The sequence below is a fragment of the Canis aureus genome, chromosome 20 (assembly GCF_053574225.1).
Source record: "Canis aureus isolate CA01 chromosome 20, VMU_Caureus_v.1.0, whole genome shotgun sequence".
Lineage (NCBI taxonomy): Eukaryota > Metazoa > Chordata > Mammalia > Carnivora > Canidae > Canis > Canis aureus.
Genome location: NC_135630.1, coordinates 34007624 through 34025451, shown reverse-complemented (window position 1 = coordinate 34025451; position 17828 = coordinate 34007624).

Here is a 17828-nt window from a genome sequence, read left to right as displayed (position 1 = left end):
TGAATCTAAGAAGCTGGCAAAGAGCTCTTTATTTTTATTATTAATAAATAACACCCTCATCACCCTTTCACCTCTAATAATACAATCTGCATACACACTTTTAGATCTAAGGTAACTCAGAATGAATTGACTTTTGCTTTGATAGTGAAGAAAAATTTGCCACAGCCACCTGTTAAGCCTGAAAGATCACCACCAACACCACAAAAAATAGGGAAATGCCACGGCATTAATTTGGGATTATAGCTAATTTGTAAAGTGAAGTAGCGACATTAATGCCTGCAAACAAGCTCTAGACACATTGTCACGCCCCCAGTTTGAACTCAGAATCAGCTGTAGATCACCTCAGCTTCACAATGTGCCTTTGTTATGAATCCTGTATCAAAGTGCCAAAGCCATTCAGTGTACTCTTTGTAAGTGCTGACTTCTTTGTATTTTTACCAACTCATAGTATCCCACTGGATCGCGGATGTCACAGGTTTCAAAAAAAAAAAAAAAAAAAAGGTTTTGGTCTCTCTTTTCTCTTGTCAGATTGCCAAGAAGCCACAAATCAACCGAGGCTGGTTACCCTGGGGAACATCTCATGCTGGCAACTATGAAGTGTCCTCTAGAGAGACCCCTGGCCTATAATTCCGGAGCTCCGTGGAGGAGGAAATCACTTCCTGGCATCTGTTAGCAAATAGAGACCTTCCTTGAGTGTTAATAATTCCCCCTATATCTCCCCTGTGTTCTCATCAGACAGCATTTTACATCTTCCAGTTAATTTCCGTCTCAGGGTCTTTCTCCTGGTTCCCTATTGGAACACCTCCTTCCTTTCTCCTTATTTGGAGATTATACATTCTTGGCTCAATTTCTTTAATAGATGTAGACATATTCGGATTATTCATTTCTTCTTGTGTGAGTTTTGGTAGTTTGCCTCTTCCAAGGAATTGGTCCATTTTACCTATTACCAGTCAAGTGTATGGGTATTTGTTATTCCTGGTTGATAACATTTCTTTGTGGATTTTTAAAATTACCTTTCATTATTTTAATGTACATGGGATCAGTGTGGTGACCCTTATTTCATTTTGATGTAATTGGTGTCTTCTCTGTTTCTTGGTTCCAAATAAAAACAAATCCAGACTTAGTTAAAGAGATTTTTTTTTTTTTTTTGCAAAGACTATTGCAATAGGAAGAATACTCCAAACACAGGATCTACCAGCCTTTCAAAACTCAAACAGAAAAAAAAGGTCTTTCTTTTATAGGAAGGCTAAGTAAGACAGTCAGGAACTTTTGAGAGGAAATTGAGCAGGGATGAACAGACAACATAATTCAGCTGGTCTGACAGGAAATGTTTCCATTTCCTGATTCTCTGGATGGCCAGCTGATTCTCAGGATGAGCCAGATGTTAGGGAAGATGTTCTGTTTTACTGCTTGCTCAGACTTAGAGACAAACCAAAGTTCAGGGACTAGTGGATAAAAGAGAAGCCAACCTAAAGATTGGCTAAACTAATACAGAGGGTAAGTTATGGACAATTATAGACACAAGGTAATCGCTCAGCTGGACCAGAGATTTATAGGTTTCAATGACCTTTTCAAAGAATCAGCTTTGGTTCATGAGTTCTTTCTATTGTTTTCTAGTTTTCAATATCATTCATTTCATTGTTTTCAGTGTCATTCATTTCTGCTAATAAAATAAAATTTTGTATTTTAATAAATAACAATGCTAATTATTATTTTTTCTTCTACTCGCTTTAGGCTTAAATTACTCTTTACTTTTCTTAGGTGGAAGCTGATATTACTCTAATGTAAGGTCTTTTCTTTTTTCTAATGGACAAAGTTAGTGCTATAAATTTCCATTTGAATACTCCTTTCACAGCATCCTCACATTTTGATAGGACATTTAAATTTCCAGTTAGCTCAAAATAATGTACAGTTTTTTCTTTGAGACTCCTTTGGCCTACGTGTTATTTAGGAGTGTGTGTTTGGGCAGCTTGGGTGGCTCCGTGGTTTAGCTCTTGCCTTCAGCCCAGGGTGTGATCCTGGAGACCCGGGATTGAGTCCCATGTCGGGCTCCCTGCATGGAGCCTGCTTCTCTCTCTGCTTGTTTCTCTGCCTCTCTCTCTCTGTTTCTCTCATGAATAAATAAATAACAATTTTTAAAAAGGAGTGTGTGTTTAATCACCAAATACTGGGGATTTCCCAACTCTATTTCTGTTATTGACTTCTAGTTTAGGACGATAGTGGTCTGATAACACATTTTAAATTATTTCTATTTTAAAACATTTTTTTTTAGTTTGTTTTATACCCTTGAATGCTGCTTTCTGCTGAATGTTTCATGTGAGCTTGGGAAGAACATGTATTCTGCTGTTTTTGAAGGTAATATTCTAGAAATATCAATTAGATCAAGTGGGTTGGAGTGCTGTTCAGGTCTCAGCTACATCCTTGGTGATTTTCTGCCTACTTGAACTATCAAATACTGATAGAGTGTCGGAAAGTCTCCAACTATAATAGTGGATTTGTCTATATCTCCAAGCACTTCTGTCAGGTTTTGCCTCATGTATTTTAATGCTCTATTAGGTATATACATGTTTGCGTTTGTCATGTCATCTAGGAAGAGTGACAGCTCTTTGCTCCTGATATATTTCCCTGTTCTGAAGTCTGCTTATTCAGAAATTGATATCACTATTCAGTTTCCTTTTCATTCATGTTAGCAAAGTACATTTTCTTCTTACCCTTTCTTTTTAACCTGATCTTTTCATTTTTATTTTATTTTATTTTTATTTTATTTTATTTTTTTATTTTATTTTATTTTTTTAAGTTTTTTCTTAAGGTGGGTTTCTTGTAGACAACATTCAGTTGGGTCTTTGTTTTTTTCCTTTACTCCAACTGTCTGTCTTTCATTGGTATCTTCCCTCTACATATTTAGGCCTTACCTGTTGTGGTAGGCAAAATAATGTCCTGCAAAGATGTTCATGCCCTACTCTGGAACCTGTGAACATGGTATAGTTCATGACAAAAAGGACTTTGCAGATGTGATTAAAGTTGAGATGAGGGAGATTATTCTGGATTTTCTGGGTAGACCTAATCTAAACCACAGTGAAAGAAGAAGGCAAATGAGTAGGTCAGAATGAGGTAATGGGAGAACTACTTAATCTGCTATCACTGGCTTTGAAAGTGGAAGAAGGGGATGAAGACCTTAGGAATACAGGTCATTTCTAGAAAGTGGAAAGACCTACAAATGAAACCTACCAACACCTTATAGAAAGCAACACAGCCCTCTGACACCTTGATGTTAGCCCAGTGGGACTGTCTCAGATTTCTGACCTGGAAAACTATAAGACGATAAGTTTATGTTGTTTAACCCTCTAACTTTGCAGTAATGTATTATGGCAGCAATAGAAAATTAATTCAGGGCACCTAGGTGGCTCAGTGGGTGAGCATCTGCCTTTGGCTCAGGTTGTGATCCCAGAGTCGGGATCCACTCCCACATCAGGCTTCTCACAGGGAACCTGCTTCTTCCTCTGCCTGTGCCTCTGTCTCTCTGTGTCTCTCATGAATAAATAAATAAAATTCTTTAAAAAAATAAAACTAATAGACTCTATCTCAGGATTAAATCCAGGCTAAATGTTTCCGATAAATGTGGCACTTTCATACCATTCTGACCTTGGCTTCCATTCCTTTTGTGCTAAAACACTCTCCTAACCACTCTTAACTGTTCTTGGTTCATTCATTCATATTAGTGTACATAAGACACAGTTAGTGTGTGTGTCTCTGTTGTTGCTATTATTCTTCACCAATCCCACACTCAGTTAAACTAATATTTGTTCCTAAACATTTTCAGATTTTATATAGTACCTAGAAGCAGGCTGGAAATAGAAAAGTATAAGGCCAGTTTGAAGAAGAGAGGCTATGTGCAGATGTCAGATAATCACAGAGTCTAACTGCATGTTGTTTAACATGACATCCAAACCTCAGTTTCCTTGTCTGTATAACATAAAAATAAAAATACATTCCTCAGGGAATATTTGTAAAGACAAAAGTCAGAAGCGTGTAAGTTGTTTGCCACTGAGTAGGTGTTTAGATGTTAGATATTCTCTGTACTTGATTTTCTTAATGGAAACAATAAGATTATTGTGAGCATGAAATTTTCACTTGTTATTCTATTTAAAAAATTGCAGATAGAGACAAGAAAAGTTTATAGTTAGCATTTTTTTTGAGTGATTACACACAAATACAGTAATTCTTGAGGGTCAATTGTCCTGTTCATTACATGACCTAATGTTTAATCCAATAATATGTAAGTAAATATGACACTTGTGTATACATCATTCATTTCCATGGTCTGAAAGATAACAATTAAATTGTTTTCCCTTCATTTAACTTGTACTCATTAACTAATTGGACATGCATTACATTATTTCAAAATTCAATCTTGTCCACAAAAACAGGTCCTTATATGATCATTTTCATTTTAATGCATTTCTGAAGTGAGAGGCATATGACAATTCACTAAAATGGATTTTGTTTTCACAGCACACACACAAAAAATGGTTTATTAATCTGAGTGTAGTGGGCTTTTGAAAATAACCTAATTAAATATAATTGATATAATTGTTATTTGACAAGACTAAGAACAGATGCACAGAGAATACTCAGAAAGGAATAAAAAGAAAAAACACTAGCACATCTCTGAATCTAATCTAACTTATGTGTATATATACATAGATATTATGTGTTTATATTCCATTCCCTTTATACATGATATATATCATACATATATGATTATATATACATACACACAAAAATATGACATATACATATATGTTATATATGTTTAAATTCATGAATAAGGCTGTTTTAAATTTCTCACATGCTATGTAGTCACAGAAAGGGGTTGCTTTGTCTGACACTCTCCAGTTTGCCTTCTGGTAGGCCATGTTGAGAGGTAATTCTCCATGGGTCTGTCATATTTCTCCACATCTAGGGAACAGAGGTACTGAGGCCTTTTATAAGGATTACCTTTTCAAGGATATTTTAACCCAAACAGTCTTGGAAGATAGAGATTGTATCTTCCTCCAGAGCAGAAAGAAGACTCCTTTATTAGCAGGTCTAGTAAATTTAATGTTTACCTCTATGACACATTTTGCAGGTGTGCTTGCAGTCCATTATAAAACATTTGGATTTCCAAAACCTGAGGTTTCTCTCCTGGAATAACACTTTGCACTGTAGGTGTCCCCTGGTCCTCATTGTGCACCATATAGGAATCGGGGTTTGGGAAAACTGAGTAAAAATAAAGACATGCTGACTACTGTTATTTCTGTGATTAATAAACTGACCTTTGACTCTGACCTAGGACTCATGTTTTTCTATCAACATCCATAAAACTGTGGAAGGTTTATTTGTTAGTTTGTAAGTAGAGTAAAATCTCAGACCCACTGCAGTTCTTGACAGAATGAATTATTAGTACATGTTACAAAAAATATTTCATGTCAACAAAATAAATCAGTGATGTGTATGCTCATTTTCAAGAAGTCTAGGAACATAATTTTCACATAGGTGCAGAAGTGGCTTAGTATAATGAGACTACTTGTGGTAGAGACACTTGACCTTATTCCAGCTTCTCCTTTATTTTAGTTTGTGCACTGAACAGATTTACTTTTGTTCAATATGTTTCTCATATATTAAATCATTTATTCACAGAAGCAAAATACAGTAGGTTTTAAATTACATGCTTCTTTATAAAAGAATTTTTTCCCCTGTTTCCCCTAGTTGACATTTATAATCTGTGCAAATTTAGTATAGTGTGATATATTTATTCTGGATTCGGGAGGTTAAAAGGACATAGGATGTTGAAGAGCACCATATACAATTCTTGGTCCATGATTTTAAGTATACTTCAAGTGTTACTGGAAAACTTTTAGTGTTCATGGGTATTTCCCAAGGGTCATAAGACTCCAAGAATTCAATAGAAGAGGCCATGACATCTTTAATGTCATATGGGGTGCAAAGGTCACATTGACCCATGCATGCATCTCCTGAAAGGAACCTATTCTGTGTCATGGGACATGGAATATGATAAAGTTAGTTTTGAAGTTGGACCACAAGCACAGTGACTGTGAGATGTCACAACTGTAGAAAAAACATTCATATTGTCTACTCTGAAAACTAAACAATAAAGGTTATTACAAAGCAAATGAGTTTACTAAGAAATAACAGAGGAATTGCAATTTGGGACATGCCAAAGTAAGTCTGGAGAACATCTTTTTAGCAAGGAAAGGAGGAAGCTGGGAGGGGTTGTTTTGAATAAAAGTTCATTTTTGGAAAATGAGAGTTTGAAGTGATGGCAGCACCTCATTGGCTGCAGGTGACAGCAGCTCGCTGTTAGCATGCTGAGAGAAAATTTCTTCTTGCTCTGGACTGTATAAGCTGTAATGCATGGTAGTGCATGAGAGCTCTCCCTTCATGACTTCCTGACTCCATTTTGAGTGAGATTCCCTTTATTCATTTTCACTCTTTCTCCTTTTGAACCGGTCCTCAAAAGCATAACTGATCAAGAATCAGATTTTCCATAGTTAGTGGTTTTGTCCTTTAGTGCCAGAAAAGACTTTCTTTGGTTATCGTGCCCCACATCAAAGGGAAGGTACATAGTGATTGGAAGCTATTTAAGATCATTTTGAGTAACAAGGGAGGGTATGAAGGAGGTCCCTAGGCATTTCCCATTTAAAGTCTATATTTTATCAAGTCCTAAGTATTAGAGATTGTCTTGAAGCATTGAGCCAGCATCACCCTATTGGGTACATCATTTCTGCAGAGGTTTGACAAACAGGCACAAAGCTTAAAAATGATTAAACAAAACAAAAATGAGGGACAGAATAATAAATCTAGTTTGTATGATGGTTTTAAACCAGGAATCCAAACTTGAAGATAACCAACTAAAAATAGATAAAAAGATTAGGGGTCAGTTAGGTTTTCTCCTTGCCTGAAATCCTAATAAAAAAAAAAAAAGAAGTTCTAAATTCCAGACATCATCTCTCTTTGCAGGGCCCTAGGAGATACAAATACTGCATGATCTTTCCAGGTCAGTGCCAGGGTAACAGAAAGAAAAGGAAGAAGAAAGGGTTTTTAAGTTTTGTTAAAGTATGAAGTCTTGATCTAGCATCCAGGATGTCAGTTACTCCTCTTCCTCATCAATTTGGTATGAGGTCCCCAACATTTGTAGGGGATCAGATGTCAGATGCAGCCTTCTTTAGCTGTGAGGTTTATGTTCAAGGTTCAAGTCCTTGGAGTCTGTCTCCCATCTGGGCTGTGAGAAAGACATGATAGAGTCCCTTTCAAGGACATACAAAGGGAATCTTTGTTCTTATTGATTCTAAATCAGAAAGATGGAAAAAATTGGAAATGTTACTTTGGAGAATCACACTCATATTTGAAGAAACCATGAGAATTTAGGATCCAGCCCAGTTTATAGGTATGTAACAAAACCTAAAGACAATTAATGGGATTAAAATCTACAAAGGTGCAAATATAATTTTTCTTTCTATAATTATTCACAATTTTTTCCCCAAAGATAATCTCAGTAAAATTGATTTATCCTTGGGCTGATTATTTGCATAAGGGTAGCAAGAATAGTGACTGACCATATAAGCTCTTTAAGACTGCTTGGCTGAAACTTTTTACAAGGAATCTTAGGTTAAACTTTTAAAAGACTCTAAGGCTGGGATTTTATTGGCTTCATAAAAGTCAATCTTAATTTCTTAAAGCTGTCTGACCATGTCTGAGTCTATGCACATGTCTCTTAAATATAGACAATACAGTTAAAGTCTCGGTAACACTGCCAATATTTTTAACTGTGTTTTGTTTCAAGGAGAATAGATTTTTATTGAACTTATGTGAACAATGATATTGCCATGAGAAAAAGTACTCAACAGTTTCCAATTTCTGGAGGGATCAGGTAGGAAGAAAAAGATAAATGTTTCTCCATGGTTCACCAAAAGTAAATTTTACTAACTTGCTGTAAGTCATAGATGGCTCCAGAGCAAAGATTTCCTCATATCTAGAAAACAAAGATTAAAGAACCAGTTATATATTTTTTTAAAATTCATAGAAATTGTGTTAATCTTCATCAGTTCATTATATCCATATTGTTAATTTTTGTTCTGTTTTAGTACAATTTTTCCATTACTTCTGGAAATTATTATCCAGTTCAATTTTATGATCTCAGTTATCAGAAACCTGCACTTTACCAGAGCTCCTTTAGTGAATCTCTTTGAAAATCACTTTTGTAGGTACATTTTTGCAAAAAGCATCAGAGTAAAACAACAACTGTAAATGAGAGAAGACTTAAAAACATCCATTTTTAAAAGATCTGATGAGAGTTTATCACAATGGAATTGACAGGGAAATTTGGTGATGTCTGTAACATGCAATATTTTAAGGTACTAATTAGAGTTATGACTGGTAACATTATACGAAGGCATATCAAATTTCCATGAATTTCATATAATTTCTAGAATATTTATATAAATAGCATTCACCTATACAATATAACCTAAGAAAGTTTATCATCACTTATGATGTTTCCCCTGTAATTTACCATATCAAATAAGACTAATTAGTTGAGCATCTCTTTAAAAAGAGAGAGAACAAATCCTTTGAGATATTCCAGGACCTTTTTCAAAACCTCAAAGTTAGTTCAAGGGCAAAAAGATTTATTTAGAAATTGATCTGGGGAAGTCTGTTAAAAATATTGGAAGGTTTTAAAACAGTGAGTTAAATATCATTGGTCTCCATGAAATAATATTTCATTATCCATTCATTAACTATGGTGATAATAGAAGATATTAAAGGAAAATATAGAAAGCCATATAGTTCTGAGCAAAACTTAACTCTTTTAATATCAAGAAGGCTTGGTTTACTTAAGTAATCAAAGACCTTATAAAGACAACAAACACAGAAAATTATTTTAATGAAACCCAGGTTTCTTTTTCTTTCTTTTTCTTTCTTTTTCTTTTTCTTTTTCTTTTTCTTTTTCTTTTTCTTTTTTTTTAAGATGTTATTTACTTAGTCATGAGAGACACAGAGAGAGAGGCAGAGACACAGGCAGAGGGAGAAGCAGACTCCCTGCAGGGAGCCTGCTGCAGAACTCGATCCCAGGACCCCAGGATCAGGACCTGAGCCAAAAGCAGACACTCAACCACTGAGCCACCTCTGATTCCCAAAACCCAGGTTTCTTGTTTTTGTTTTGAGGCAAAGTACTTTAAAAGGTAAAGAAGAACCTTCTATAACCTCTTATCGGAAAACAGTCCAGGAATACTTTGTTAATTTGGAAGCAATTTTTAGAATCTTTCATGCATTTGGAAGCCTCCAAGTACCAATTAAAATAGGCATCCCATTCAGTCTGTTTAATTTTAAAGTCTGTCTTCCAATTTGGTCCCAAGAAAAACAAGTTTGAAGAGTTTGAAAGTTTGAGGCCATTGGAATTCTAAGTTATCTTTGGTTAAGTTGATCCATTTAGTTAAGAATGCACATAAAGAGAGATCATAGTTTTTTGTTGTTGTTGTTGTTTTTGTTTTGTTTTTGTTTTTGTTTACTTTTTTTTTTTTTTACATAAAGCTGACTGGAGTGCCAGAAGGAGGATCCTTCTGAGAATTTAGAGGATTCGGCTCCCATGCTTTAAGACCAGGAGTTCAGAAAACAAATGAGTACTCACAAAAAAGACAATGACTTCAGGAAAACAGCTTCTGAATACAATCAGAGAACTCGACCAAAAGGAAGGAACTCAAATCTGAGAGAAAATTTACTGAACCTAAGTAAGATGACTCAGGGAACACAGACCACAAGAGGCTCATGTGTATACTACACATAATTTGGGGGGTTGCTAGTTTCTCAGGAGTTTGTTCTCCTCAGATCCTACTTCTGATACCATGTATTATCAACCATGAAATTTAAACAACAAAGAATCTCAAACAACAAATGAATTTATTCAGGAATAGCAGAGGGACTACAATTTGGAGCAAGCAGACTATGGTGAACCATGGGCCACTCTAGAGAACCAAGGAGGAGAATATCATTTTATAGAAGAAAGGAGGTAGTTAAAAAGGGATGGTTTAGGCTTAGGTCATGTTCTCAGGGTTGGGAGATAGAGCCCACATCAGGCTCTACACTCAGTAGCAAGTCTGCTTGAGACCCTCTCTCCCTTTCCTTGCCCCTTCCCCAGTCTTTCTCTCTATTTTATTCTAAAATAAAATAAATAAATCTTTAAAAAATAAAAATAAGATAAATATAATGTTCAGTACAAAATATTATCCTAGACTTACTGAGTCCACAGTGAAGCATATGACCTGTTATTAGGATTAGAATTATCTATAATTTATCATCATTGTCATCATTTTTTTTCTAGTGTGGTGCTTGATATAATATAGGAACATAAAATATTTTCCTTTCTGCTAACCTTCCACACTCACTATGAAAGTTATGGGCTAAAATATTGTTAGACTTCATTCATTAAGAGTGTCTGCATTGGCCTAGTCAGTTCGAATGACAGACTACGCATAAAATTAACTTCTGGGTCCCTCTTAAGGCTAGTCATGGAATACCTCAGGAACATGGACTTTAGGGTTCTACTGTGATATAGTTCCACAAAAAGGGCTGAATCTAGTGAGATTTTTTTTTCAGAATTGGCCAAAAAATCAAAGGCAGTACCCAAAATGATTTAGGGTGAAGTTTTTGGGGAAAATGATTAGCTGTAAACAGAAACAGGGACCTGGAATCTATAGCAAAGTGTTCATCTACAGTTCTGGAAGTGCTGTACAAGGTCAGGTGAGATGCAATGGGCAAAAGAGTGTCCATGTTTCAAAGCTACTCATACTTTGGAATTTGCCACAGGGGTGTATATAAAGATACAGAGCCAGTTTTCATAAAAGAAATAAATTTTGCTCAAGAGACAGCATATCTCAACAGCAATCACAATATCAGTTCTTATCTTTTAGTGTAGATATTTTTCTCCCCAGCTGCTTATTATAAGTACCAATTCCCAGACTTCATTTGAGAATGTTTCTGATCTAATAGTTCCAGGATGGAGTCAGAATCATCATTTAAACAAACATCTGAGATAGACAAAGTGTAGAGGTAATATATCAAATATTAAAGTTAAGTTTCAAATATCATGATTATTACCCTAGAATGTATTCATTTACTATATACTTTCAAAATATTTTTAGAAATTACCATTTGAATCTGATGCAGTTTATCTTTTATTTATTTATTTTTTAAAGTAAGCTCCACACCCAATGTATGGCCTGAACTCACAACCCTGAGATCAAGAGTCTCATGCTTTACTGACTGAACCAACTAGGGGCTCCTAATATGATGCAGTTTGTCTGTAAGCATTGATGATCATTAGGAAAAATGGTACAGTTAAAAGAACCCTCTTCTTGGAATAGAAAATATATAAAGTAAAACTTAACATTCAGTATTTATTAGTCATGTAAACTCTTTAAGCATCAACCTTATCATTTTTAAAATGAGGGAATAGTACCGCTTATCATGTAGGGACAGTTGGAGAATTAAATAGTACATGCCTAGGAGAAGGCAGGCACATTACAAATGTGATTCTCCAAACTGGACAACATATTAAATCTCTATATATAAACAGAAATTTTTTTTAGAATTGATATTTTTCAGCTAATTTATTAAACTAATTTAAAACTTATAGGACAGTTGAAGGTTTAGTACAAATAATTCTCTTACAAATAATTCTCTTATAAGTGTCACTTGTTCCCACTAATGCAAATATCTTATATAAAGATAGGGCAGTTATCAGGGCCAGGTAATTAGCATGAACTCAATACTATACACAAAACACTTTTAAAACATTTTTATCAATTATTTAAATAATCTATTCTAGGTCATATCTAAGATCTCACAATGTACTTCATTCTTATTTATTCTTTGTGACTTCTGGTCTCTAACGATAACTCAGGTTTTACTTGTCTTTTGTGACCTTGACATTTTTGATTAGTACTGATTTTAATGTGTTCATGCATTTTTGGCAAGAATATGACATCCTTCTCAGTGCATCTTATCAAGGAATTGATGATGTCAGTATACATCATTACCAGTAAAGTTTATGATGATCACTTATTTAAATTGGTGTATATCACATTTCTCCACTGTAAATTATTTTATAGCTTCTTTCATAGTTAATCTCTTGAGGGAATTATTTCAAAAGGACAAATCATGTGTTTTCACGAACTTACACTCTAATTTTAGCAGCCATCAACAGACTATCTTCTACAATTTTTACTTTAGTGTTTACCTAATGGTGAGTACCCACTTTTCACTTTTCTACATTTATTAACTTGGCTCTAAGGAGAGTCTTCCCTCTTGCATGTTTATTAATTTTATATCAATATGGACTCATAAATACTTATTTTACTCTTGATTAAAATTCAACAGGGGCACCTGGGTGGCTCAATTGGTTAAGAATCTGCCTTTGGCTCAGGTCAGGATCTCAGAATCCTGGGATTGAACCCTGCATTGGGCTTCCTGCTCAGCAAGGAGTCTGCTTCTCTCTCTCTCTCCCTTTTTCTCTCTGTGCCTCCCCACCACTTATTCTTTTTTTTTTCTCTCTCTCTCTCAAATAAATAAATAAAATCTTTCAAAAAAGTTTCAACATTTGAGTTAAAAATCTTTTTATTGGCTACTTTGATTAGACTTCTGCCCTAAACTGATGAAGTAGAACTTGTGACTACAAGTCTAATGATTGTCTTATACAAACAATTTTTTTCCCAAAAAGGTATCTAAATATTATGAATCTGAATCTTTATCTTCTGGATTTTTTGACAATGAGTGAAGCATTTAAGTTTTTCCAATGTCATTTTTTAGCACAGAAATTGAAATGGTAAGATATACCTTACCTAACTTCCATAGGAGGATTTCTAGAGGTTCAGTGGTCTATAGCATGTTGTAAAATTCTCTCTAAAGGAACAAAAAGGTGAATTTTACTTTTGAAATGTCTGATGGTTCATTTGGATTTTGGAGACAGCATATTATGACAATTATGTGTTTTACACTAAATCTTTCAAAGGACAACTCAAAAAGTTGCCATTTTTGAGACTTGTTCAGGAGCAAAAGAAATTTCTACAATGTGACAAATGGTAAAGTATACCTAGTTCATGGACTCTGGCAGGTCTGATAATCTGTTATGACCATTACAAGCTTGATAGCAGATTCCTATGGTTGAGAAGTAAGGAGATTCCTCTTAAGTAAAACTGTTCTGTTCTGTGAAGAACACAGAGACTGATATAGACCGCTTGATATTGACTTATGGTAAAACTGGAAGAGGTGCCATTTTGACTCAAGATGACTTTGTCATATGAAACATCTATCATGAACAAGGAGCCATCTGGTTAGAATAGCCATATATCTCAATTTGACCAATACAGACATGAGTTAAAATAAATGCCTCAGGATAGTTATTAATCATCCCATCTCCCCCTTTACTTTCAAAAGTGTCTTGATTAGATAATAAGTATATAACCACCCTATATGTTATGCATCAAACTGTAGAGTTGAGTTTGATACTATCAGGTTGAAGAAATACATTAAAAAATTGACCTGACACATCCTGCAGGTCTGGAGAATTTTTGAACAAGTTTCTGCTACACATTATGAGTATCTCAGCACTTATTCTTTGTACAGTATCCCATACAATCTTTCTTTGAACAAAGTATTCCACATTACATTTAAGGAGGACAATGGACTAACACCCTTAAGAAGTCCTTGATAGTATCACAATATAGAGAAGGAGAAAAAAGTGGTGGTTAAAAGCCTTTCTGGATATAGATTACTTGGATTCAAATCCTCAGCTTTGTAAGCTCTTAATTCTTAACTCAGCCTTATAAGCTAATCTAATATTTATAAGATATATAGTGCAGACAACTTGTTTCACCTCTCTAAATCTTCTTTTCTTCATCTGCAAGAGAATATGATGATGATACTATATATAGGGTTATTGTGAAGAGTAAATAAATTAACGTCTGTGAAGGTCTTGGAACTGTGCTTGGCATATAATTAGCATTTGATTTTTTTAAACCATTATCATCATATGTTAGTCTTCTGGAAAATTGAAATTGTTTATTGAACATCCAGCTATAGTGCCAACTGGAAAACAAACTAATGGTTCCCACTGTTTTGGAAGATGGTGCCTTCTAAATTGCACAATAGCTCTGGCTTGGCAAACCATACATAGCAAAAATAGGTGGGTCTATGAAAAAAAAAATGGAATTAAGAGCCAAAGGAAAGATATCTCTCTACTACATCTTATTGACCTATTCTCAAAATGATTTTTCTCAGTCCTATGCATCTGTGCTGTGTTTAGGTAGATGTTTTATTAACCCAAGGGAGAAATGCTTTCACCACCAGACTCAATAAATTATACCACTCAACCCAGAAGCTGAACCTGTCACAGGGCTATTTCAGGCTTTTTATGACATTCAGAGAAGCAAGTAAAAAGGGGGTCTATGGGGAAACAAGGTTTATAACACACACTGGGGAAATGTGCGTCTTTTGAAATCCTTTGTCCAGTGTTAAAAATAATAGGCACTACAGTGTTTATAGGCAGGGTATTGACCTCTTAAAAATGAAGCTTTGTTGCACTTGAATAGCAAAATATGGACCAGCTGGGCAATGTCTAAGGGCAAAAACAGCAATACTGCAGATGTAAAAAATTTATAATGGGTTTATATACTTCTCAAAACGATTTCAACTCTATAGTTAAGATATGTGCCTTTCATGGTATAAACATTGCATCTGTGTATAATGTATGTAAATATAGCTTTATCATATACACATATGCATATTTGTTCTATATGTTCATCATGATATACATACATATATAAATAACAAAAGTTGAGAAAAGGTGAAATGAAAATCTACAATCATCAAAGTCTAACACTTTGATAAATCTCTCAATATAATGACCAACTTTTTTAGTCAATGAAATCCACTCATGTATAAAATGGATAAAAAATCATGATTGAGTGGGATTATTTCAGGTTTTCAAGATGATCTGCCATTCAGAAATCTATTAAGCTTAGCATTTTATTATCAATTAAGTTAACATAAAGGAGAATTCCTATTACATGGAAAAATCAAATAATCTGAAAACAAAATGCAATCACTAGTGTTGTCCTTTTTTTAAAGAAATTTGTATAACATAAAAACCACCGTAAAATGTAAAATTCAGTGATATTCAGTGCATTAACAACTTTGTCAATTCCAAAAAATTTTCCATCATGCCAAAGAGAAGTGCTCTGAAATAATGTCCCTTTACTCACAGGACATACATTCTAAGACCCCCAGTAGGGGCCTGAAACTGCAGATAGTACCAAACCCTATATATACTATGCTTTTTTTCCTATGCATACAAATCTGTGACATAGGGTCATTTGTAAATTAGGTAGAGTAAGAGATCAACAGTGATAGCTAATAACTGAACAACTAAAATAATATATCATAATAAAAACTGTGTGAATGTGGTATCTCTATGATTCAAAGTAATTTATGGTACTGTACTCACCCTTTCTCTTGTGATGATGTGACATGATAAAATGCCATGTGATGAGATGAAGTTAGGTGAATGATTGATGTAGGCATTGTGAAATCATCCTAGGCTACTACTGACCTTCTTAAAATACATTGGAAGGAGGATTACCTACTTCTGGACTATGGTTAATGGTAGGCAATGAAACCACAGAAAATGAAACTATAGGTAATTTAATGGGGGAGATAATAATAGGGACTAATGTACCCATTAAGCAATGACTGCTATTCTCCATTCTTCTAGCCCCTAGCAACCATTATTCTGCTTTTTGTGTCTGTAGATTGACTATTCTGAATATTTCAGACACTGGGATAATAAATATGTGATGTTCTGTGTCTGGCTGCTGCTTCTTCTTCTTCTTCTTCTTCTTCTTCTTGATTTATTTATTTATTTTTATTTATTTATTTATTTATTTATTTATTTATTTATTTATTTATTTATTTTTATGAGACAGAAGGAGAGAGAGCAAGAGGAGGGGCAGAGGGGGAAAAAGAGGGTGAGAGAGAATCTCAAACAGACTTTTGTTGGGCTTGGAGCCCAAGGCAGGGCTTGATCTCAGGACCCTGAGATCATGACCCAAGCTAAAGTCAAAAGTCCAAAAGCTCAACTAACTGAGCCACCCAGGTGCCCCTTTGTCTGGTCTCTCTTACTTTTCATAATGTTTTTGAGAATCATACACAGTATAGCATGTATCACTACATCATTCCTTTCATTGCAAGGTTATACCATATTTGGTTCTCTATTCTGCTGCTGCCAACTTCTAACTATTGTGAATGGTGATGCTATGAATATTTATTTATAATTATTTATTTGAATTACCTATTTTCAGTTCTTTTCTGTATTTTTACCTCCAAGAGAAATTGCTGGGTCATACGGTAGATATATGTTTTACTTTTTTAAGAAACTGCCAAACTCTTTTCTAAAGCAGCTGTACCACATTATATTTTCCCTGAGAAAATAGAAATTTCTCTAGTTTCTCCATATCCCCACCAACACTTGCAATTATCTACTTGTTGTTGTTGTTTTTTTTTTTTTCCCATTATAAATGCTGTAGTTGGTGTGTGGTGGTATTTCATTGTGGTTGTGGTTTTTACTTGCATTTCCTTAATGGTTTGTGATATTCAACATTATTTCATGTAAAGGCCATTTGTAAACTTCTTTGGAGAAATATCTATTGAAGAACTTTGTTTATTTTTTTAAATTGGATGTTTGTCTTCTGTTGTTGATTTGGTTTCATAAATTGAGTTAGGAACTATTCCTTCACCTATTTTTTTTTTTTTTTTTTGAGGACTTGGGCAGAATTGGTGTTAATTTTTGTTAAATGTTTGGTAGAATTCACCAGTGAATCCACTTGACCCTAGGCTTTGTTAAGAGTTTTTTTTTTTTTTTTTTTTTAGTACTAATTTAATTTCTTTACTTATTATAGATCTGTTAATATTTTCTATTGCTTTCTGAGTCACTTTTTGCAGTTTGTATATTTCTAGGAATCTTTTCATTTCATCAGGGTTATTTAATTTGTTGGCATAAAAATGTTCATATATTCTCTTTTAATCCCTCCTTAATTCTATAAGATCTGTAATAATGTCTTCACCCTCATTTTTAATTTTTATAATTTGAATCTTTTTTTAAATTATCTAAGTTACAATTTGTAAATTTTATTGATCTTTTCAAAAAACCAACATTTGATTTTTTTTCCAACATTTGATTTTGCTGACTTTCTCTGTTCTCTTTTCCTCTATTTTGTTCATCTCTGCTCTTTAGTATGACCTTCCTTCTACCACTTTGAATTTCATGTACTTTTTTTCTAGTTTATTAGAGTATAAAGTTTTTACTTATTTGAGAGATTTCTTTAATGTACGAATCTAGAGCTACACATTTCTCCTTGACATTTGCCCTCAATGCATCCTATAAGTACTGTTATATTGTGTTTTATTTTATTTATCTCAAAATACTTTCTAATTTGGCTTGGGATTAATTGTTGACCTATTGATCATTTTAGCCTGATGGAATTTTCCAGTTTTCCTTTATATATTAATTTCTAGCTTCATTCCATTGTTGTCACAGAAGATACTCAGTATAATTTCAATCTTTTAAAAAGATTTTCATTCCATTGTGGCCTAACGCATGTTGTATGCTCAAAAAAAGTACCATGTGCACTTGAGAATAATATATATTCTGATATTTATGGGTGGGGTATAAAAATCTATCTTTCAGGTTTACCTGGCTTATAGCATTGCTCAAGTCC